The 24,261-nt window shown below is 29.9% G+C and overlaps 1 pseudogene; it reads right to left on the minus strand.

Moving 5' to 3' along the window:
- Positions 1-20,328: 20,328 nt before the first annotated feature.
- On the minus strand, positions 20,329-23,515 carry LOC131641896 (probable plastid-lipid-associated protein 10, chloroplastic; annotated as a pseudogene).
- Between the last annotated feature and the right edge of the window lie 746 nt (positions 23,516-24,261).

Below are 24,261 nucleotides of genomic sequence, written 5' to 3' on the forward strand. Positions count from 1 at the left end.
AGAAAATAAAAACCACAAGTTATGATATACAGTTATAAGGCGCGGAAAATAAAGGCAGAAAAATAAAGGCGGAAAATTAAAAGCCCTAAGCTATTACAAAAAAAAAACCTTGCAAGCCTATACACATTTTCTAGAATTTAAATGGCAGAATTTAAATAAATAAACAAGTTTTACCAAAAGGCTGGGAATTAGCACAAGCATACGACAATCACAGAATATGAGGTGAGAAGAGAAAATTGCGAATAAAAATACAGTTTAGAAAAAATCAAGGTTAATGGGGAATCCTAAAGAAAAACCTAAGGTTAAAAACCTTACGGTTAAAAAACCTAATGACAAACTCTAGGGGTAAAAACCTAAGGGTAAAAAAACTTAAGGCTAAGTTAATGGACAATATCTACCTAACCTGTGTTTTTTAGGGTTCTCAGGGTTATCTATGGTTTTTGAAGTTTGAGGGTAATTACTAAGCCTAATTGCACTAAATCAGTTAAACTAAATTAAAATTACGAAAATGTTAATTGATTAAATAAAACCCTAAATTCTAAATATTAAAATTAACCTAAATATTAAATTCTAATTTATCTAGTTAAACCTAAATTAATTATCTAATTGTTAATCCTAAATTAATTTTAATTATTAATCCTAAATTAATTGTTGAGATAATTTCAAATTAATCTAATTCTAAATTAATAAATAAATTAATTATTAAATAAGTCTACTCTATTTAAAAATTAACCCTAAATTAGTTGATTAAAACAAAATAAAAATTAATTAAATGACAAATCCTAAGACTAATTATTTAAAAAAATTAATAGGCTAAAAACAAACAGCAAAAAACAAAATAAAAAAACATACAGCAAAAGAAAAAAAGAAGAGAAAAAGTAATCGAAATAATACTGGGCGAGGATCCTGTGTAGAGCGCCTATGCTGGCTCACGATAGGCATGCATTCAGATGCTTTAGCTCTGCTGTAGTGAAGACCCAACGGCGGAGACTCTGGGGTGTATCGTGTGCGTGCATAACTCCATCGTGCTGGATCTATCAACAAATTCTGAGATAAAAAATAAACATGGGGCCTGGGGATCGAACCCCCGTTTGGAGTGTGAACGGATACGCCATTGGCCAGTCTTGCTGCACACGATAAGTCAATATGGAATCCAACAACATTTAATAAAAGGCTTGAATCATAATGGATGGAAAATTCAAACCAGGTCAACCGTGGGCCCCCCTGCGTTGCGTATCATCCAATCCGGTGCAGAGAGAAAGTCTGAAAGTTTTGACCCACCAATGGCATCGTTGCGCGCGCAGTCCAAGTTTCTTGATTTTCAAACGAGCCAATCCTAGCCTGTAACGCCCCGATTTCGATATTTATTTCTATTACTTATTTATTGGTGTGTTTAGTACTTAAATTGGTGTTTTATTATTATTATATTAATTTTGTTAATTTAACTATAATATAATAATAGGGTGATTTAATTAAATTAGACTGAGTGTGTAAATAGTAGGTGGGGGTGTGTACTAAGCCCATTAGTAATTTAATAATTAGTATGTTTTTAATAAAAATAATAAGGGAACTAATAAGAGGAAAAAAGGGAGATTTGTGAACATTAGTGAAGAACGTGAAATTCATAGAAGAGGCTAGGGCAAGAAGTAGAAGAACTCCACCATTGTTGAGGAAAAATCAAGCTTCAATCTAAGGTAAGGGGGAGAATGGGTTCTTTAAATGGTATCAGAGTCAGACCTCTTCCAGTACGATGTGGTTCGAGGACGAACCATGCGGAAGCTAGTGGGCATGTAACACCCGAGGCCGAAGAAGGCGGGGGTTGGTTGCACCGCATGTAACACCTGATACCGAAGGGGGTAAGGGTGGTCGCCACATCGGAATGAGAGGAATCCTGAGGCCGTGCAGGTATGGGACTGCATGGTTGAAGGAAAGCTTATAAGGATTGATGGGTACTACCTATACCAACAAGATGCATCTTCTTTTCGGTAGCCTGTTCCATAAGAACTCCATAGTTAAGCGTGCTTGACTTGGAGTAGTATTGGGATGGGTGACCTTCTGGGAAGTTTCCCGGGAAAGTGTGTGAGTGAGGTCAAAGCATGCTGAAAAGACTCGTGTTGGTTTGTGGGATTAGTCGATCATCCTGAAAGCAGTCTGGGGCGATACAAATAGTAGCTCAAGTGGTAGCAGGAATTGCTATGAATACGTACTTAACACCTAGGTTCGTGGTTCGATTCTTGCGTGAGGCAAAAACAATATTTCCTGGGCAGCCGGTAAGCGGACCTAGGATGAGTATTGATTAAGCTAGTGACATGCTCGGTTGGCCGACACGGTTGATGCGTGTAGCGGATATCGGGGTGTTACATAGCCTGCCATGCATAGATCACCGAAGCAATAAACCCAAGTCGCCGGAACTGTACAGTTCCGGTTGTCCCTTCCGATGAACCTTTTTCTAAAACCTGCAAAACTCAACAAATTGAAACAGAACAAAAGCCCAGATCGACTATAATCAGCATTACGAGTTCAATGGCAGAGTTTTAAAGTCTTGACAATGGCTGAAAAGTGAGATCCGAAGCTTCTCAGTTTTGAAGCTCCACCCATGGCAATTTCGTATCCCGTGAATCACTCGTGTGATGCCATTCCACGTGCTTCAAGCTTGTAGGATAGGTGGGATCAACTCCTGGAGTTCTCAGGAACGTGAACGTGATATTCTAGGTGGGATAAACTCTTGACCAATTTTGCAACTTTGAACCCTAATTTTCTTTCTCCAAAATAGTCCCCTATTCTTCTATGCCTTTTCTCCAAAATTGGTCAACTTCATTAATGCATAACTCTCTCAATTTTTATCATATGAAGGTATTCTAGGACTTTTTGGAAAGCCCAAGATGTATTCTATAAGACACTTTGGAACATATTTTGCATTTGAGTATTTTATCTTGAAGATATGGCTCCTGACAAAAAACTACTTTTTGCGAGCTTCTAGAAGGACCTATAATGTTTTGGCTCATATCTCCCAAATGGTGCATTTCTTGGCCTTGGGCCCAACATCAAAGTTGTAGAGGATCAAATTTCCTTGAGAATAAGATTTTGTTAGGGAACTATTGAGAAAGTATGAGAGATATATGGTTAGTCAAAGTTTGGTTGACTTTCTCCTAGAAACCCTAAATTAGAAACTACGAGTTTTGTGGATTTCTGATATTTTCTTGATGAATCATGATAGTACCTTGATCAAATTATGAATTTTACTTCAAAGTATTGATGTTGACCAAAAATCAGGAGTTTTAACTGTGATTTGACCATAGTTGACTTTTAGGTCAAACTGGTCGACTGTTGACCATTTGAACTGTTGACTGAGCAATCTTATGAATCAGAGCTTGAAACTTGGCATGATGATACTATGAGACATATGAGAGGCCATGAAGTCCACTTGAAGTATCAGAAGTTGATTTTACTTGGAGAGAAGCAAAAACCCTAGTTGAGGCTTGTTGCTTAGGAGACAAGTAAGTGTGTCCAAATCTTGCATGGTCTTGAGCGGTTGAAAGTTATGTGAGCCAAAATATGATGGGAAAATTTTGGGGTATGACACCAAGCAATATATACGTATCATGGAATGAAAGACAAGATAAATCGCATCGGAAGCGACTTCGTATCCCACAAATAAAGTGGGACATAAAGCAATCAAATCGCAATTGAAAGCTTTCTCAAAGCATCTTGCACATCTTAACAAACAAGTTAGCAATAACAAGGAAGCATGCGTCCGCCATAGAAAATAATAACAATTAAGTTCTAATTAAATTCTAAAACAAAATCCAACAAGATTAAATCATTTTCATGGCATTTTTATCATCTTTTATTATGCTAAAAATCCAACAAATGTTATTGCTTATGGCATTTTTATCACCCAAAAAAACTAGAACAAAACTATGTTAAAAACCTAAATTCTAACAAGAAGTAATGTGGCACAGGGGGGTATGAGTGTGGAAATAGTTTATGGCCAAGTAAAACGGCGCAGCCCACTAAGAGTTTGGTCCATCAACATTTTTGTGAATTTAAAAGGGAGAATGTGGTGTATTGGGCTTCATGGATGGTGTGGCAACAACATTTTCGGCCCAAGTTCAATCCATGGCCATGTAAGGCTTACATTATCAACTATGTTATGTTTTAAATGTCCTATTTGAAACAAGTCTATTATGCACATTATGTGCCATTTTGAAACTCATTTTGTAAGCCACAAGTATGTACCTATCTTTGTGGGTTGTAATGACAATATGCATCTGCCTACAATGACAATAGGCATCTGCCTGCAATGACAATATGTACCTATCTATGTTGCATATTAATATATGAACATATTCACAAATTTTATGTGCATTTCTTATATTGTGTGCCATTTGAACATATTCACCAATTTGGGTGTACAAATAAACAGCATTTCAAACATATTCTTCAATATCCTTTTATGCATTTTGAAAGGCATAATTATGCACCAATTTTATGACAACGTCATATTACACAACATAAATAATCAATTTTACTAAGTCAACATCATCTTTCATTGATTTAACAACAATACATTACAAAAAAATGCTTCTCATATTCTATATTGATCTTTTTAATCTTTAAGAGACAATTTAGGATGTAGATGAAAAATGGAAAGAAAAATAAAAGTTAAAACCTAATTCTTTTTAGTATTTATGATCAAATTTTCAGCTTGAAATTTGAACATGATACACAACGTTAAAGTTTACTTAATAAATACAAAATAGAGATTATTAACAATTAGAAAATAAAATTACAAATTAAAAACTAACAATAAAATAGAAGAAAATAAAAATTTAAAAAGTTAAACTTATAAAATAGAAAGAATGAAAAATCCCATTATAATGTATAGTACACACCTCTAAAGCATGGACACTTCTAAAAATGGTAAAGTATCGGTACCGGATACACGTATTCGTGGTACTTCATTTTTTCTTCATTATTTGATTTTGAGTGAAATTTGTGGTCTTTTCAAATATCAATATAGTATATTTATGTATTTTATTTTCTTTGTTATTGTATCTAAATTTTTTTTTTATAATTTTTATAATGATATTTTGTTATGAACCTAACAATTTATTTATCTACTCATACATTTTATAGATAACTCTTATTTTTTATTAACGTGCCCGTACTTTAACTTTTTTTAAGATAACATATATTGTATTGGTACCAGTACCCACACCGGGTACCGTACCCATACTTATGCATCATAGATATACACTTAAATTTTTAAATTAAAATGTCCATGCAAAATAATAAAAATATAATATTAGAAAAGGTTAAATATGTTTGTGGCTCTTATAAATATCCCAATTTTCTCTTTTAGTCCCTCTAAAATTTTCCTTCAAACAATGGTCCTCGTAAAGTTTTCCATCCACAATTTTGGTCCATGCCGTCAACTTTCATTAACGGAAGCTGACGTGGCACGCCATGTGGAAGACAACTTGGCAAAAATCTGAAAACACTTGAAATTGCGGGGGTTTTAAACCTCCTCTAAACAAACCCAAAAGATATTGGTTCTAAACTTTTGTCAAACACCTTGCGAACAAGTTTTACGACAGCGATTATATCACACGAATTCATCAATGGCATGAGAGATTGTAATGACTATCTCAAGGTAAGCTTAAATATTTCTCAACTAATTAACTTGCATGTAGATAAACAAACAAATGTGACAGGATGATCGTGGCAATACTCAAACCTTTAAATCTTTTATCGTTGTATATTTCGTAACATTGAGATAGAGAGAGTCGGAAGGTGTGATTGAGAGATAACGCTCTGATGTATTCCTGGCTATTTCATTTTCCTGTTCACAAGACTCAGAAGAACTTACCTAATGTAACTATGATTGATAGGATGGTAGAAATTTACGGTTATATTGTACAGCTAGTAATGATTTTGCTTTGCAGGAAGTTAGAGTAGAAATTGAACCTTTTGGTGACTTAAATACAAAAGCAGAAAGGAAACTAGGTCAACATGCTCAAGCTTGTGGTATTGATGTCAAAACAATATCTTCTTACATTGATTCTTTCAAGTATTAGTTTTTACCTCTTCCTCTTGTTATCAAACTCACCATTTCTATCTTTCTTTTTCCACTAGTTGAATCCTCAAGATTGAAGTTCTTACCAACCAAAAAGACATAAAACGTTTTAACTTAGGAGGAAGATACTGCATTTATAAAAAATGAAAAAAATATAGAATATATGAAAGGAAAGCAAGATGATGATGGTTATATACCAGAACTTTGAGATCATCGTTACAATCTGTGAATTCGTGTGATATAATCGCTGTCGTAAAACTTGCTCGCATGGTGTTTGACAAAAGTTCATAATCAATATTTTTTGGGTTTGTTTAGAGGAGGTTTAAAACCCCCGCAATTTCAAGTGTTTTCAGATTTTTGCCTTCAGCTTTTTGCCAAGTTGTCTTCCATGTGGCATGCCACGTCAGTTTCCTTTAATGAAAGTTGACGGCAGAGACCAAAATTGTTGATGAAAAACTTCATGAGGACCATTATTTGAAGAAAAATTTTAGAGAGACTAAAAGCAAAAGTTGAGATATTTATAAGGACCACAAACATATTTAACTCTATTAAAAAATATAAAAGACCAATATTTTACCAAATCTCCTTTATATTTTAACGAAAGTGGGAAATCCATCTTACCTATTAAAAATTTAAAACATATTAATAAATTAAGTTTGAATAAAATATTAATTAATTGATGATAAAAATATAATTAAAATATTAAATTGATATTCGAAAAAAATAGATAAAATAATACAATTTACATTTTCTATACATATACACATATGTATATTAATAAAAATTAATTATACGAGTCTTACTATTTAACAATTCTTAAAGAAAATTTGATGTAAAATACTGAAAATTAAGATGTATTAATATATGTTTTTAGTTATTGCTGGAATGTATTCCATACCTTTAATATATTTATTAATGTATATTGTATAATCACAATTCACACGGTATATAAAAAGTGAATGTACATTTACTATATTTATATTTATTGATGTCCATTGTATAATCACAATTCACAAGGTGTATGGAAAGTGAATATTAATTTTCACTCTTGACTATGCTATGTGCAAAAAAAATTATTCTAATTTTTACTTTAACTAATTTTATTAGAATTAAGAGACTGTTATATTTTATTAGAATTAAGAGAGACTTATATTTTTAGAGGTAATGTGGAGTGGATCAACACAAGAGTATAAAGGTCCTGATACTTCACTGTGTATTCTATTTTTTATTTGGACTAATTTTATTAAAATTAAGAGACTTTTATATATTTAGAGGTAGGTGAACTAGACTGCACATGTGTATAACAGTCTTGATTATCTATTGATTCTTTTTAAGTATATAATACATATTTTTCATTCTGAATTTCTTATCTATTTGTGCATTTTGCCACTCCTGCATGCTAATCACCATTCACCACATACCTCCAAGACCGCGTCTGTTTGATTGGGGGCTTTTGGAGGGGGAGGGGAGAGGAGAGGAGGGGAGAGGAGAGGAGGGGAGGGGAGGAAATATTTAAAGTTAATTATGTTTGGTTCAATTTTTTATGAGGGGAGAGGAGGGGATTGGAGGTAATCAGATTCCCTCCTGGAGCAATTTTATGTTTCCTCCAAATTGGAGGGATTTGGAGGGGAGGGGAGGGAGAGGAGTTATTATAAAATTTATTTTTGTTATATTGACAAAATTATCCTCACTTTTTAATTAAAATTCTAAATTGTTTTTGATATATATTATACGGTAATTTTTGTCGCCTTATTAAAATTCCTCCATTTTTTACGACAACTCTATTATTTTTTTTATTAATATGCTAACTTAACTTTCTTTATTTTTTCACATGTTTTATTGTATTCATTTTTATTTATTATTTTGTTTTTAAGAACTTAATTGTTTTATAATTTATGTGTTGTATTATATATCTATATATAATTATAGTATATGAGCTATATATATTATCTATAATCTAATTTTATAAATATTTTATGGATTAGATGGATCATCAAAATGATAAAATAATTCACATATTATTATTATTTTATGAAATTTATCAATATTTTATTTAGGATTTAATATATTTTAAAGTATTTCAAATATTAAATATTTTGTGTTAGATTATTTATGTTTGTGAATTGACAATTTTTTTTTAAATATCACATTGTTTTATTTAATTTAGCTTGAGTGTTATAATATTTTAAGGGTTAAAAAGTAAATTAATTTTAAAATCCCTCCCTCCCCTCCTGAACCAAACATATTTCTGATTAAAAATACTCCCGCCCCTTCCCTCCCCTCTTTTGAACCAAACATACTTTTAATTAAAATACCCCTCCCCTCCCTTCCCCTCCCCTTTATTAAAACTCCTCCCCTCCCCTCCCCTCCGACCAAACGGATCCTTAAGAATCCATGAGCAAGTTCTCTTTACGCACATATACTTATTATTAATTAGAAAAAGAATTAAGTGAATTAATTAGTAGAAAGAGGGTATTGGAAATAAGATAAGTAGTAATATGAGTTAGTGAGGTAGGTTAATGGAATGAATATTACTTTTATTAATTAAATTTAAATACTTTTTAATTTATTTTAATTTAATTATTGTTAATTTTTTTATTGAAATTTAATTATTATTAATTAATAAGTGAGTTTGTAGAAAGAGGGTATCGGAAGTAAGATAAATAGTAGGTACATAAATATTAATTTAATTTAATTTAATAATTAATTAATTAATTAATTATACATAAAAGATTTTTGACGGAATTTTTTTGGATAAAGGTTTTATAAGAATTATGATTTAGTATGATGGAATATGCAAAATATATTTTAATAATATTAAATGATATTATAATTTGATATAGAAACAAGTCTATCTATTTAGATATCAATATTTATAAATTTAAGACTTCATCACACTGTTATTATTATTATTATTATTATTATTATTATTATTATTATTATTATTATTATTATTATTATTATTATTATTATTATTATTATTATTATTATTATTATTATTATTATTATTATTATTACTATTATTATTATTATTATTATTATTATTATTGATATTTTTAATTTATACTATATTTGAAATGATTATAATAAAAACTAAAAAATAATTTAGCATAAATGACGACTTTGAGAAAATAAATGCTAGAATAAATATTTTTGACAATTCTAGATTAAAAAGATATCGATCAAGTTTATATATTATTTTTATTATTATTTGGTTTGATAGAAAATTTAAACTTATTTTTTAAAAAGAGTTAAATTAATAATTAAAAATTAAAAATAAAGTTTAATCACATAATTATAGCAAATTATATAATTTCATAAGATGATATTAATTAATAATAAAATGGGGTCTAGAGAGTATAGAGATATTTAGAATTGGAATCATGGTGTATGTGATGCTTGTTTAAAATTTATTATTTTTTGAGAAATTGAGAGAAGAAAATGAATATTTACTTTTTTTTTTATATTTTAATTTCTCTTTGATTTTATTTTTAGTTCTCTCTGTCTAAATTTAAGCATCTAAACTATGTTTGGTTCCTCTTAGTTCAATCACTTCCTTTCTTTGATTCTATTATTACTCTCCTTTGATTTTGTTCTCTATATTGCACTCATTGTGTATTGATTTTTTAAAATTAATTTGTAGGAAGTAGGAACAAATATATTGAATTTTTGTTAGATTTGTACAATTTTAGAGATTTTTGCATGTTTGAATCATGGGATGTGCAAGGTGAAGTGGTTGAAGAGAAGAAATATGCGGTTCTTGAAGAGATATGGTTGTTAGGAAAATTTTAGAAGAGAAGAGTGTGTTCCAAAGTTGTTGAAAAAAATGTGATTCTTGAAGCTGATAGTTTGTTGAGAAAATTATGGAAAAGAAGAGCTTGTTATTTTTGGTTAAATGTTAGTTGGATTTTGGGCTTGAATGGCATGGAACATATAAATGAAAATAGAATTATTGTGTACTCTCTAAATTGTTAATTTTTAATTATTATTATTATTATTATTATTATTATTATTATTATTATTATTATTATTGTTATTATTATTATTATTATTATTTGTTATTGACTTAAATGCTATTTTGACCTCCAAATTTTTCAATTACTTAATTTTGGTCTCTCATGTTTCAATTGTTTGATTTTGGTCTCCAAATTTTTTAATTGTCTGATTTTGACCCCCAAGTTTGAATTGTTTGATTTTGCCTCCTCAAATTTGTCCCCTTTTACATTTGATAATCCCCTAATGACATGTAGACTAAATTTTTCTTTTTTTGTTACTTTTTCTCTCTCTCTCTCTCTCTTTTTTTATATACAAAATTTTTCTTCTCAACAATTCTATTTTTCTTATCTTTTTAATAAGTAAACTTTGAATGCAATATTTGAAAAATCTTAAATATTTCATTCAACTTATGCCTAATGGAAAATTACTTTGACAAAAAAATATACCACTATCTAATTAAAATACAAACTCTTTGGCCAATAACTCCCTCATATTTAAGCATAAAGTCTCAATGTCTAGAAATCCTATAGTCATATAGAATTTCAATTTTTTATAAGAGATATTGCATGCTTGTCCGTATATTCTAAGTTGAATGAAATATTTAAGATTTTCAAAATATTACATTCAAAGTTTAACTATTAAAAAGAGAAGAAAAATAGAATTTCAGAGGAGAAATTAAAAAAAAAAAAAAAAGAAGAGAAAAACCAACAAAAATAAGAGATTTATTCTACATGTCATTAGGGGACTATCAAATGCAAAAGAGGACATACTTGAGTGGCTAAAATCAAACAATTAGAAAACTTAGGGAACTAAAATTAAGTAATTGAAACATGGGGGACCAAAATCAAGCAATTGAGAAATTTGAGGGGCCAACACTGCATTTAAGCCTTTGTTATTTTTTAAAACTTAATTATGTATCTTAATTTTTGGACTTTTAGTTGGACCAATATGTAGATATCTTAATTTTTGGACTTTTAGTCGGATGTAGATGTGCTCCGATACCGAAATAGACAAATAAAACCCAATAAACATTGTGAATGAAAATAATACTTTTGAATTTTTGTGTATATAAGTTTAAAGCTTAATTAGTTATTAAGTCGGTTAACTTAATTTAAGATTTCACTTTAATCACTTATCTAATAAAAGTTATATATTAGTTCCTTAAAAACCGTTGATTAATCCTTTCTAGTAATATTTTGGAATTAATCATTTTTGTTAAATGTTGAGAAATTTGTGATTATGTGACATGACAGCATGACAAAAGTAAAATAGTCAGTCATCAAACATTTTATTAACATATAATTATCTTCATTCAAAAGCAAACCATGTTGTCATGTTCCAGGGTTCCACTTTCATCTTCTTCAAAATTTCTCTTCAATGTTAAAGATTTCGATAAGTGCTTCAATGTCAAACAACCAAAAAAAATTGATGTTGTGAATTTCTCTATCATTACATATCATTGTTTCATGCTTACAATAAGAACCAACACCATTTCCCCCCTCAACCAAGAGACAAATACAACAAAAGAAAATGTTGTAGATATTGAGAAAATATCATAATTGGAAAGAAAAGTTTTCCATTATGAATGTAATTTTGTTACAACTTATCAAAAGTGAATGGAAGAAGCTTTATATATAGATTATGTGCAAGAGATATCCTAAGAGGTAAATAATTAATTCTAACTAACTTGTAAACTACATTTCAACTATTTACAAACTAAATAATCTAGTTATATTGATATCTTCCCACAAGTTGGAATATGTATGTTACATAGTCCTAACTTGGACAAAACTGAATTAAAGAGAGGAGCATGTAAAGGTTTAGTTAGGACATCTGCTAATTGAGAGTTCGAAGGGACAAGAAGTAAGTGAATGGGCTTAGATTTCAATTTATCTCTAATGACATGACAATCCAACTCAATCTATTTACTTCGCTCGTGGAAAGTAGAGTTGTGTGTAAGGCATATGATTGATTTGCTATAACAACATAGAGAAGCATGTATTGAGAAAGAGATGTTGAAATCTGCAAAAAGATAAGAGATTCATTGTATCTCACAATAGAAGGATAACAATGCCCTATATTCTACCAAAATATATCATATAAACACGTTATTTTTCTTTTTAGGCCGCCGTGAAATGAGGGAGTTACCAAGCAACATGCAATATATAGTGATTGGTTTTCTTGAATATGGACATCTTGCCCAATTAGAGTTAGAAAAGACATTCAAATTGACAAAGCTTGAATTGGAGTATAAAATGCCTTGTGTAGGGAATGCCTTCAAGTATGTCAAACCATGAGTTACAGCTTGGTAATGGGAGACAAAAGAATTAGCCACATATTGACTAAGGTGTTGCACAAAAAGGAGATGGTAGGGCGTATGTTTGTAAGATACAAAAGTCTTCCAATTAACCCACAATAAAAAGAAGGATCGGCTAGAAGAACTCCTTTAGTTGAGGACAACTTTGTGGTTGGATCAATATGACTAGATGTCGGCTTGGCCCCCAAGAAAACCTGTATCGTCAAGTAATTCAAGCACATATTTTATCTGATTAAGAAAAATACCAGAATTTGATCTAGCAATTTCCTAACCTAAGAAATATCTCAACTGTCTAAGATCCCTAATGCAAAATCTATTATGTAGAAAGGCTTTAACATCATTTATTTGTATAATAGAATCACCTGTTAAAACTATATATATCATCAATATACACAGTAAATCAGTAATAGAGTGAAGCTACTAGTGGTGTGCTTGGTGTATAGCGAGTAATCAACTTGAGATTGTGTGTAACATAGGAAAAGTAAAGTAGAAGAAAGTTTAGCATGCAATTGCTTGCTATTCTGTTTCAGTCCATACAAGGACTTGTTAAGTTTGTAAATTTTGTTGGAATCAGGAACACCTTAGCCAGGAGGAAGGGACATGTAAATATCCTCATTGAGATCTCCATGGAGGAAGGAATTATTGACATCAATTTGCTCTAGATGCCAATTCTTGATAGTTGCAATGGACAAGAGAACTCTCACATTTGTAATCTGAGCAACAAGAGAAAATGTGTTAAAGTAGTCAACCACTTCTAATTGAATTTAGCCATAGGATATAGACCTAGACTTGTATCTATTTATAGATCCATTGACATGATACTTAATCTTGTAAACCCATTTACAACCAACAAGAGTTTAGCGTACAGGAAGATCCATAATGTTCCAAGTTTGATTTTGCTTAAGGCAGGTATCTCAACATCCATTACCTTTCTCCAACAATCATGTTTGGATGCTTGGTTATAAGCTTTTGGTTCAGGGATAGATGAAATTGAACAACAGAATTTTTTATAAGTGAGGGAGCATTTGTCATAGGATAAGAAATAAGAAAGAAGATATGCAATGGAAGAAAAATATGACACATGTTTGAAGAAAAATTCAAATAGGAATCATTGTTATTAGTTAGTTTAGTGACTGAGATTAAATCTACATGAACGTCAGTGATGTATAAAAAAATGTATAAGGTCAAAGAAGGAGACAAAAAATAATATTTCTAGAGATAAAAACATTCACGTGAGACCCCTTAGGTAAAAACACTGAAACATGAGTGATGCTATGATAAGAGATAAACAGGTCAATATTGAAGGTAATATGGTCAATTTCCCCAATATCTAGAATCCAAAAGGTTATAGTTCTTACCATTTCTTATGGATGGGTGATAGTTCAGGACTAAGGGAAAGTTAGTGATGGAATTGGCAGTGGATGCAGCCTTAGATTGTTGAAGTAAGGCACAATGCTTTGAAATTCTTCTTGAGTGAAACCAAAGGAGGAAGAAGATGAATCTTCATAAGTAGCAGGGGCATTTGAAACATTGTTCACTTGAGATTATAAAGAACCTTGGCCATAATTATGAGTTTTCCCTATTTTTCTATAGCCTGGTGGATATCCATGCTTCAAGAAACAAGTGTCCATTGTATGAGTACAAACCTTGTTATCTTTTTTTGGAGAAGGATTGGATCTTTTCCCAGTTGTTGAACTGAGTTACTTTGCCATTAGAAATACTTTGAGATTTAACATGTACTGTAATAGGTGTAGACTCTGTAGAATCCATGGGAACACTTGAAATAATTCCACGTTCTTGATGAATGACTAGTGAGAAAACCTTATCAATGTTAGGGAGAGGGAATATCAACATGATTTTTGATTTTGAATGTGCAAAGTGTTCATTTAATCCTTTTAAGAAACGATTTACACAATCTTGTTCACGACATGTTCTACCAGAATCAACAACACAACAAGTGCAAGCAAAAGAACATTTATAATAAGGAATGAGAATATTTTTCTAATCCATTCCAAAGTACTTTCAATTGAGTAAATTATTCTGAAACATAAATAATACCTTGGCAAAATCGATAAAGATATTCTTCAATATCTGAGATACAAAAAAATGTCACTATGCGAAAACCTAACGCGGAGATTCTTCCAAAATCTTGATGCACTATCGATCCGTGATTTCATAATTGATTCAAAAACTGATCTATCAATCTAAGAAAGCAACACAGTGTTACAACGAATCCATTGAGCATATAGTGGGTTAGAAGCAGGGGTTTGGGAAACTAGCCATTAATGAACTTCTCTTTGTTTTTAGGGATGAATGTGATATGCATCAAATGCGACCATGTGTGATAATTCTTGTTGTCGAAAGGAAGAGCAAATAGAATCAAGACAGAGCTTTCGTACATATGTAAGTAGTAGGGATTTGTAGAGTTTTTTGAGAAAATATGAGTAGCTCTAGTGATCCATGATTGAACCGAGAAAGGAAAGAAACTCGAAGAAGAAGGTTCAAGAACTGAACAAAAAGGAACGATCACCAGATTTCATTGAGCTCTGATACCATATTGATATTGAGGGAATAACACAATTGGAAATAATAGTTTTCCATTATGAATGTATAATTCTGTTACTACTTAATAAAAGTGAAAGAAATAGGTTATATATATATATATATATATATATATATATATATATATATATATATATATATATATATATATATATATATATATATATATATATATATATATATATAGAGAGAGAGAGAGAGAGAGAGGAGGGATATTCTTACTCTAGGAGTAAGTTATCAAGACTTACTCCTCATCATGACCATTGATTCTTTTCAATCTAATGGTTAAAATTAAAAAGTAATTAAATGTGGAGTGAGAAAAATAATACTCATTAATTTTAACCATTAGATTGAGAAAAATCAATGGTCATGATGAGGAGTAAGTCTTGATAACTTACTCTTGGAGTAAGAATATCCCTCCTCATATATATATATATATATATATATATATATATATATATATATATATATATATATATATATATATATATATATATATATATATATATATATATATATATATATATAAAACTTATGTCCAAGAGATAGGATAAGAGGTAAATAAGTGATGCAATTATAACTGTAACTATCTTTTAACTAATTACAAACTAACTAATCTAGTTATGTTGATAAATATTCACAAAATAAACTATACTCACAAAATAAACTATACTCACAAGATTAATGTAGTGAATATGAAAGTTGAAATGATGCAAATGGCATTTTCATTTAACAACATTCTTAAGACATGTAGAAACATTTCAACTTAGTGTGAAAGGGAATTTAAAGATTTACCTAGATCTTATTCAATAGAGAAATTACAAAATTCCTTAACATTATCAAATGTTTTAATTTTCTTAATTTCATCATCCCTCATAAAACTCTCTCAGTCTCTCCTTAAAAATCCCCAATTCCTCGAAAAAGCTCTTATGAGAAGCATGTTCAACAACATTCCACCTCAACGATTCAATCACTTCGCAATCATACTCTTGTCTTTCCTCCACCATCCTCCAAAATTGATTCACTTCAATCTCAACTGAGCTCTTCTCATTTTGTAGCCTCAAGATCATTGCCATTGCCTCCTCCGTCGCACTCGAAGTAGCCACACGCTCTTCATCGATCTTTGCACATACAATAACATATATCTATCTCTCTATTTTCACCAATTTTCTAAGCGACATTACTTTAAACACCTCATCCTCTAAATTATCTTCCTTATCCTTCTCCTCCAAATTCATCCCCCCATCATCACGTTTTACTGGATATTTTAACTAGGTATCCAAATGCTTAACCTTTGGCGACTTCAGAAGTTTTTGAAACCTAAGTGTCTCCAAAATCGAATAATCTTGATGAAAATTCTGCAAATCAAAACAAGACCACCGAAATTGAAAATTCAAGAGAAGTAACCACCAAGAAGAACAAAACAACAATCAAGCTCACTAACTTGTGTAAGAAAATTGAAAGCTGAAGGAAAATACATAATAATGAGAGAAAAAAACGAAGAAAAAATTGAAGAAACTTATGATAGATTTCAATAGTAGAGTGATGAAGAAAAACCAACAAACAAAAACTACCTAAAGTTTGCACCTATATCATTTGAATGGTTCGATTATTTTACAAATAATAATAACTTCAAAAAAAACATATCAAATTACATAGTATCAACTATACTGTCATTGCCACATATAAATCACACATATTCTATAATTCAACACACATTTATATATAATTAACATTGAAAAAACACTTTCATCAATCAACAGATATAAACAATGGTACGATCGATTAACACATCATTTTATCTTTTTCATAGTAATTTAAACACAACAACTAGTAACAAACTTGTGCGTACGCACGGGTTCTAGTCTGGTACGCGCATTTGTTTACATGATATATTTATTTAAAACAAAAGATTAAAAAAATATTTAGATAAATAATAAATATTTTTGTATATAAAAATATTTAGATCAATAATAAATTTCTTCTCAATAACTTAAAATTTAATACAAATAATTATTTTTTACCAAATATATAATCAGCACCCTATCCAGGAAATATGTCAATCTTCTTTATACTAAATCTCAAGTGTTTGGGGAAAAAACAAAATTACAAAAAAAAAAAAAATTGAGAAGAAACTTAAGAACAATAAGTAAACAATAGCTAAACAAATAAAATTTAGGGTTAATACCTATTTTGCCCCCTGTCATATGGGGTGTAGTTGAAAAACCCCCTGCCAAAAAAAAAGTTGCAAGAAGTGCCTCGTAAAATTTCAGAAGTTCGATTTTGAACCTTTATCAAGCCACATCATCCAAAAGTGTGATGTGGCAATTTTTTTTAATTTTTTATTATTATTTTTAATGACTCGCTTAGCTTATGTGGCATTTTAATTATTTTTTATTTATTTTAATTCCACGTGGCAGTTTTATTATTATTTGGTTCTTAACTAATTAAATGAAGTTTTATTATTATTTTATTATTTGGTTCTTAACTAATTAAATGAGAAAGCTTAAAAAATTGGTCCCATGGGTATTGAACCCATGACCCAAGAATGAATGTCAAACAACCCTCACCTGCACGTTAGTTTCTGTTATGATATTGCTTTACCTTACATATATTAACTACTCTTAACTTACCATTAATAGTTATTATTTATTAGTTAATAGTTAATTTTTATTACTTGTTTATTAGTTAATAGTAAATTAAATTAGATTAAATGAATATAAACTAATATTAATTAACAACTTTAACAGTAAATTAAATTAAATTAAATATAAAATTAATATAAACTGTTTAAATTAAATTAATTAAATTAAATATAACATTAAAAGTAAAATAACATTAATTTAATTAAATTAAATATAAAAATTAAATTACATGAAACTAATATTAATTATAAAATATAAACCAAATTAAATTAATATAAACTAATATTAATTAATAGTAAAAGAAATTAAACTAAATTAAATATAAACATTAATATAAACTATTTAAATTAAATTAATTAAGTTAAATATAACGTTAATAGTAAAATAAAATTAATTAAATTAAATTAAATATAAACATTAAATTAAATTAAACTAATATTAATTATAAAATATAAAGCAAATTAAATTAATATAAATTAATATTAATTAATAACGTTAATAGTAAAAGAAATTAAACTAAATTAAATATAAACATTAATATAAACTATTTAAATTAAATTAATTAAGTTAAATATAACATTAACAGTAAAATAATATTAATTAAATTAAATTAAAATAAATTAAATTAGATATAAACATTAATATAAACATTAAATTAAATTAAGTTAAATGAACATTTATATAAGGTCTTTAAATTAAATTAGAAATAAGCATTTATATTAACTCTTTAAATTAAATTAATTAAGTTAAATATAACGTTAAGAACAAAATAACATTAATTAAATTAAAATAAATTAAATTAAATATAAACATTAATATAAATTAAATTAATATTAATTAAAAACGCAACCAGCTCAGTAGTTATTATATTTTAGCTAAGGAAATTGCGTAACACAATCCAAAACGTAGCTCAATGGTAAAGTTGAGTTTCATGTGTATCTTGGGTCATGGTTCAATACCCCATGGGACCAATTTTTTAAGCTTTCTCATTTAATTAGTTAAGAATCAAATAATAAAATAATAATAAAATTGCCACGTGGAATTAAAATAAATAAAAAATAATTAAAATGCCACATAAGCCAAGCGGGTCATTAAAAATAATAATAAAAAATTAAAAAAAAGTTGCCACATTTGGATGATGTGGCCTGATAAAGGTTCAAAATCGAACTTCTGAAATTTTACGAGGCACTTCTTACAACTTTTTTTTGGCAGGGGTTTTTCAACTACACCCCATATGGCAGGGGGCAAAATAGGTATTAACCCTAAAATTTAATATATAGTGAATTATTTTAAAAATGAAAAAAGAGAAATTGTATTTGAAATTGAATGTAGTAAAAAATGAATGATGAGGTTTTTATGAATATAGAAAAGAAATTAAGAAAAAAATGCTAGAATTAATATTTGAAAAGTTTTAATTTAGATAATTAAACTTATTTTAATTAATATTTGTTGTCATGAAACTATTTATTTTTTGTACCTTTATACTCAACTGAATTTTGATGAATATATGATAATAAATTCTTACTAAAAATATATGATAATAAACTTTTGATAATAAAATGTTAAAAAAAGAGAAATATTGCTATTAAGAAAAAGAGAAATATTGACACAATTTAATATTTGAAGTAAAAAAAGTTACCAAATTAAAATATAAGGTTAATTTTGATAATAACTCTTATAATATACATATACATATACTTAGAGACGATTTAAATAATTTGTAAAATATTAAAATTTAATGAAATAGAACATCTAATTTTCTTTTATAAGTTTAATAAAATTTAATTATAGCCCATTTATTCAACAATGTATTTTTTCCCGTACATAAATATAATTTTTGTTTTGACATTTTTTTATAAAAAATATTATTAAAATTTGAATTGTACTTTAAAAATAATGCTAAAAAATGGAGGAAGCAATAGAAAGGAAAATAGCAGCTTGCCAAAAACATTCAGTTTGGAAAAGAGAAGTCCACTGCTTCTTCACACATGATATTTGTGTCCAATCATTCACTCTTGTTCTTATGAATATCTCTATCACAACATGAGCGAGAAGTTTCTTTATATCAATTACCTCTGTTGAAATTTTCTTCTCCATATAGAGATAGAAGAAGAGAAATTAATTGGAGTTTGGTGAAAATGAGAAAGGCTTTCCAAACACACAATTATTATATGCTGATGGCTCATTTATTGGTTGATAAAGAGTTGAACATTATTATTATTTGGAGATTATATTGCTATTGCTGACTATTGTTGTTATTTTACCACAAAATCCCAATCCTATAAGTATAGTATCATGTAACTGACACCATCAAGTTCCAATTCATTTTCAATAGAACTAAACAACTTCATTTATATATTAGGCAAATTAAATCCTAAGGATAAGATTTCGAGTGTCATGAACTACTTGTTATAAACTGAAATTCAATTGAACTATCATCATCTCGACATTTGATATCAAAAGTTACATTATATCAATATCAATATACACTAATGAAAGTGAAATCGAATATATACAAAACAAATTTACAACATGCCCTCCCCTTCCCAAAAAAAGTAGTAAGATCAAATAATATTATACAACAATTACATTGAGGAGAATCCATTGTGGGTTTTAAGGCTTCCAATATGTTTCTTCTTCTTCATATGTTCTGTAACTGTGGCTCATGGAGTGTTACAATTATATTGCTGTCAAGCAGTACAATTCTTGAACTACTTACTGATCAATGCTCATAAGTAAAGTGATTGGGATCTTGCAAACACAAATACACCACCTCCGCCAACAGCAGGGCCTAAAAGCATATTATCATTCAAATAACTCAGATAATACAATCCTCCTACCGATTCCCGACAATTCAAAAGAGCATTAGTGTGTAATTTGTCAATATAGACACTTTAAATATTTCAACAAAGTGGCGCATCATATGTATACCTTCTTGGATCTGTCACAGGAATTTGAGCTTTGAAAGTATGAAGATGTTGCAAGATCTGTAGGAAAAAAGTACACTATGAGTTAAACACTAGGCCATATGCATAGCAGGTGTGCACCGGTCCTCGCTCACAGAAAACTATATCACCATAGCATTGCACTTTATGATGCATAAACGTTTTGGTGGCATAAGTTACCGGTGTCAATGGGATCTCAGTATTATTGAGTGCCAGTAAGATAGTGCATGCAAATTATGAATGCAAGAGGCAAAATTAAGGTTGAGATTTACCTGCAAACTTATAAAAGGTCGTGGTAGTATTACTGGAGATATTAGAGCCTGGACTTGTTCACTAATATTTATATCTTGAAGTGTGATCTGCTAGGCATAAATTGCATATTTGTTATAACAACATGATATAAACCAATTGGATAAGGAAAGATTAAGCATCATGTAACAAAAGTGCCTATCATCTGATGAGATAAGATTCCCAATCATTGTAGAAAAAAACATGTTCATAGAAGTAAAAATAATTACCTCTTGGAATTGAAGGTAAATATTGCGGGAAGATACAAGAGTGAATTTGGCGGATACAAGCAATGTAGCACCTTTTTGTTCCTACAAGAGTTGGGCTGAAGGTGAGAGAGAACAATAGAGGTTAAGGGTCAAGCTAAGTTTTGAGCATTTTAAATTTCTAACATTTTTTAACACACCCTTAAAGACAAATATAGGTGAAATTATCATGTAAACCATCTAAGGTTCGATAGTGTATTATTACTTACCTCTAATAAATTTGGAATACTTCAGCGGACGACATTGCGAATAACACCTCCGGTAGAGTTATCACGGCATTCGAATTTCGAAAATACCTGTCCAACCTATCTCATTGCGGTATAATAACAATACGAGAAAAACATTTCACAAGCATAGTTAAAGTTTCGTAATAGAATACGTGAAAGAAAGGAAATGTAGCAGCAACTTGGAATAGAATGAGAGCATCAGGAGCAGAAGTATACTGGAGGCGCCAGGTTCCCTCGAGTTTGTTGAAATCAATTAGTTCACCCATATTGTTTCCTTCTACATTCACCTAAAAGTAAGTATCAAAAACACACATTGGTGGTGGAATAGAATAGCCAAATGTTTACTAATATTGAAGAAAATGAAAAACACCTTGTTTGCAGCACTATTTTCGTAAAAAGTGTCATCTTCCCAAGAAGTATTTTGATCCTGCAAACCATACAATTAAGATTGGTGCATTTTCATTATTAGAGGTCATGCAATCAATTGATTGATAATGGAAAATATTAGAGGATAATATGAATTCTAAGAATGACATGGTTAAATTACCTCTTCTTCCTGTTGCTCGACATATTGCCTAATCCAATCTGGTTGAAATGATTGGCAAGAATTTAAAGTATCATTATTTAACTGTCTCTTGATTAAGACAGGAGATTCTAGAACCTGGTCCTTAGTTTCTGTGATGATCGGATTCACTATGGAAGTTGAAGTGTCATGTTGGTTTATTATAACACCAACAGAGCCCCCTGCAGAGGCATTATAAACACACAATCATTCTCCAAAATTCAAGCGAGTTTATGAACTACAATAAGTATGAGGCATTATAAACACACAATCAATCTCCATAAACCTTGATTATAATGAGATGAAGTCCCAATGGAAAACTTGAATGAAAGTTCATTTCCGAGCAAATTGAGGAATAAACAATCAAGAGCTGACTCAAATGTAGTAAAATCTTAGGTGATTGAAAAAATTTGAATCTCAAATGTAGTAGATTCTGGAAAATTTAAGAAAGGAATGGGGGTAATTAAGTAAGTTTGTTGGTACCTTAAGAGCAGAGAGAGCAAGTTAAATGTGATGATCAGTGAATCCTTCGCAAGAGAGTTTCTCGTAAACAACTTTGAGCTTCTTGGCTTTCCGATCCTTTGTTATGGTAAGACATGTATCACATTTTTTTTTTTAAAATAATCAGTCCTAATAGAACCTATGAAATCATTTTTCATCACATTTTCACTTCATCTCCTGTTCCAGTGGTAAGACGAAAAAGAAAAAACTGATCAAAATTACAAAGAATTACACAAATTCGATCCCAAAACTAGAACATATCAAACCTTTCAAAAGTAGTTTTTATATGAATTCTATTAAATGCAACAGTGTGTCTCAACTGAGTTGATTACAGTGTAGCAATCTATTTATACATATTTAGATGTAGCAAGAAGAAAACTTTATTGCATATGAGTGGTCTGAAGTAGAAGCATACCGCACACACAAAGGAACTAATCTCGCTGCATTATATCACACAATGTCAAGAAATCACGACCGGTTGGTATAGCTAAATCTCCTCAAATACAATACCTCAAAGAGCAGCTCACCTGGTAAGGCGCGATGTATCGGTGCAGAATCTACATAAGGCTTTCTATTTGCACTTCCCAGCGGCGCAAAATCAATATATACTTATTACAGATCAAGTACTTCAAATTTGAGTAAAATACAAAAATAAAGCATCATTATATATTATATATATCAAAATGGAAAACAAAATACAATTTTATGAACCTCAATGTTTACTTACTGCTTCTATGAATTTCTGATTTGTGAAGTGTTGTTCCTTGATTGATTTGTCCGCCTAAAAATTCAAACTTGCAACAGAGAGCAGTCGAGAATCATTTATCTACAAATAAATATCAATTTCTCACCAATTCAAACTTGCAACAGAGAGCGGTCGAGAATTCACTTTTATGACAGGTTTCAATAGCCAGTCCAACAAATTCGCGCGTTTGATGAAGCTAAGTATCGAAAAAACTTTCAATGTTAGTCAAAACAGAATCATATTAAAATATAACTTCTCACCTTTGAAACCAAGTACCTTGATTAATTTCTTACCTTGACTCTATTCTAACAGCAACAGTTTTCCCCGGCAACCGTGGCTGGCCAGCACGCGTTTTGGAGCTACTTCCAATGCTGTGCTTCATTTTTCTCACATTGAAATCCTAAAATCAGAATATATTTATGGAGAAGAAACCCTAAAATCTGCACATATAACATACCAATTAATATGCACAAAATAAATGCAGATAGTTTGAAGCTTTACGACAAATCTACCACCGCAAAATCGCACACCGCTGTGAAATCGCCAAAAACTTCACATCCTCCGCCATAAACTCTTTGCTTGAAACAAAAACACAACCAGATAAGTGCCAAAATGGCATTATTTTGTGTATGTAATTTGTTGCACTTATCGATACTTTTTGTTAATACCGTTTGAATAATTTCCCGTTTTGTATGCAAATTCGTATACTTTGTGAATATTTGTATTTTTATATACTTTTATACCATTTGATAGTTTTTGTGTCTTTTTGTAGCTATTGATGCGTATTTGGAGGATGAACAATAAAGTGTCGAAGACACCGCTTCAAACGCGCGAGCAGCCCATCAACGAATAAGGCTCAACACCAAAGAATAATAAATCATCAATTTGGTTGTTATTTATTCATTTTTAGATAGGAAATTTAATAAGCTTTCCAACGCTTCGAACCGAGCGCAAATCGGAGTTACGGTTCTCGAGTTATGGCAAAAACAATAGTGTTGATTTTTTCATGACAGCACAGTCCGCGCGATGCGCGCTTTGCGGGATTCAAAAGTGTATAAATTGGGGGAAAAAACATTTTTTAGGTTATGATTTTGGGGTATTTGTTCCCAATCCATCAAACCTTCATTT

Source organism: Vicia villosa, unplaced genomic scaffold, assembly GCF_029867415.1.
Source record: "Vicia villosa cultivar HV-30 ecotype Madison, WI unplaced genomic scaffold, Vvil1.0 ctg.004227F_1_1, whole genome shotgun sequence".
Taxonomy (NCBI): Eukaryota; Viridiplantae; Streptophyta; class Magnoliopsida; order Fabales; family Fabaceae; genus Vicia; species Vicia villosa.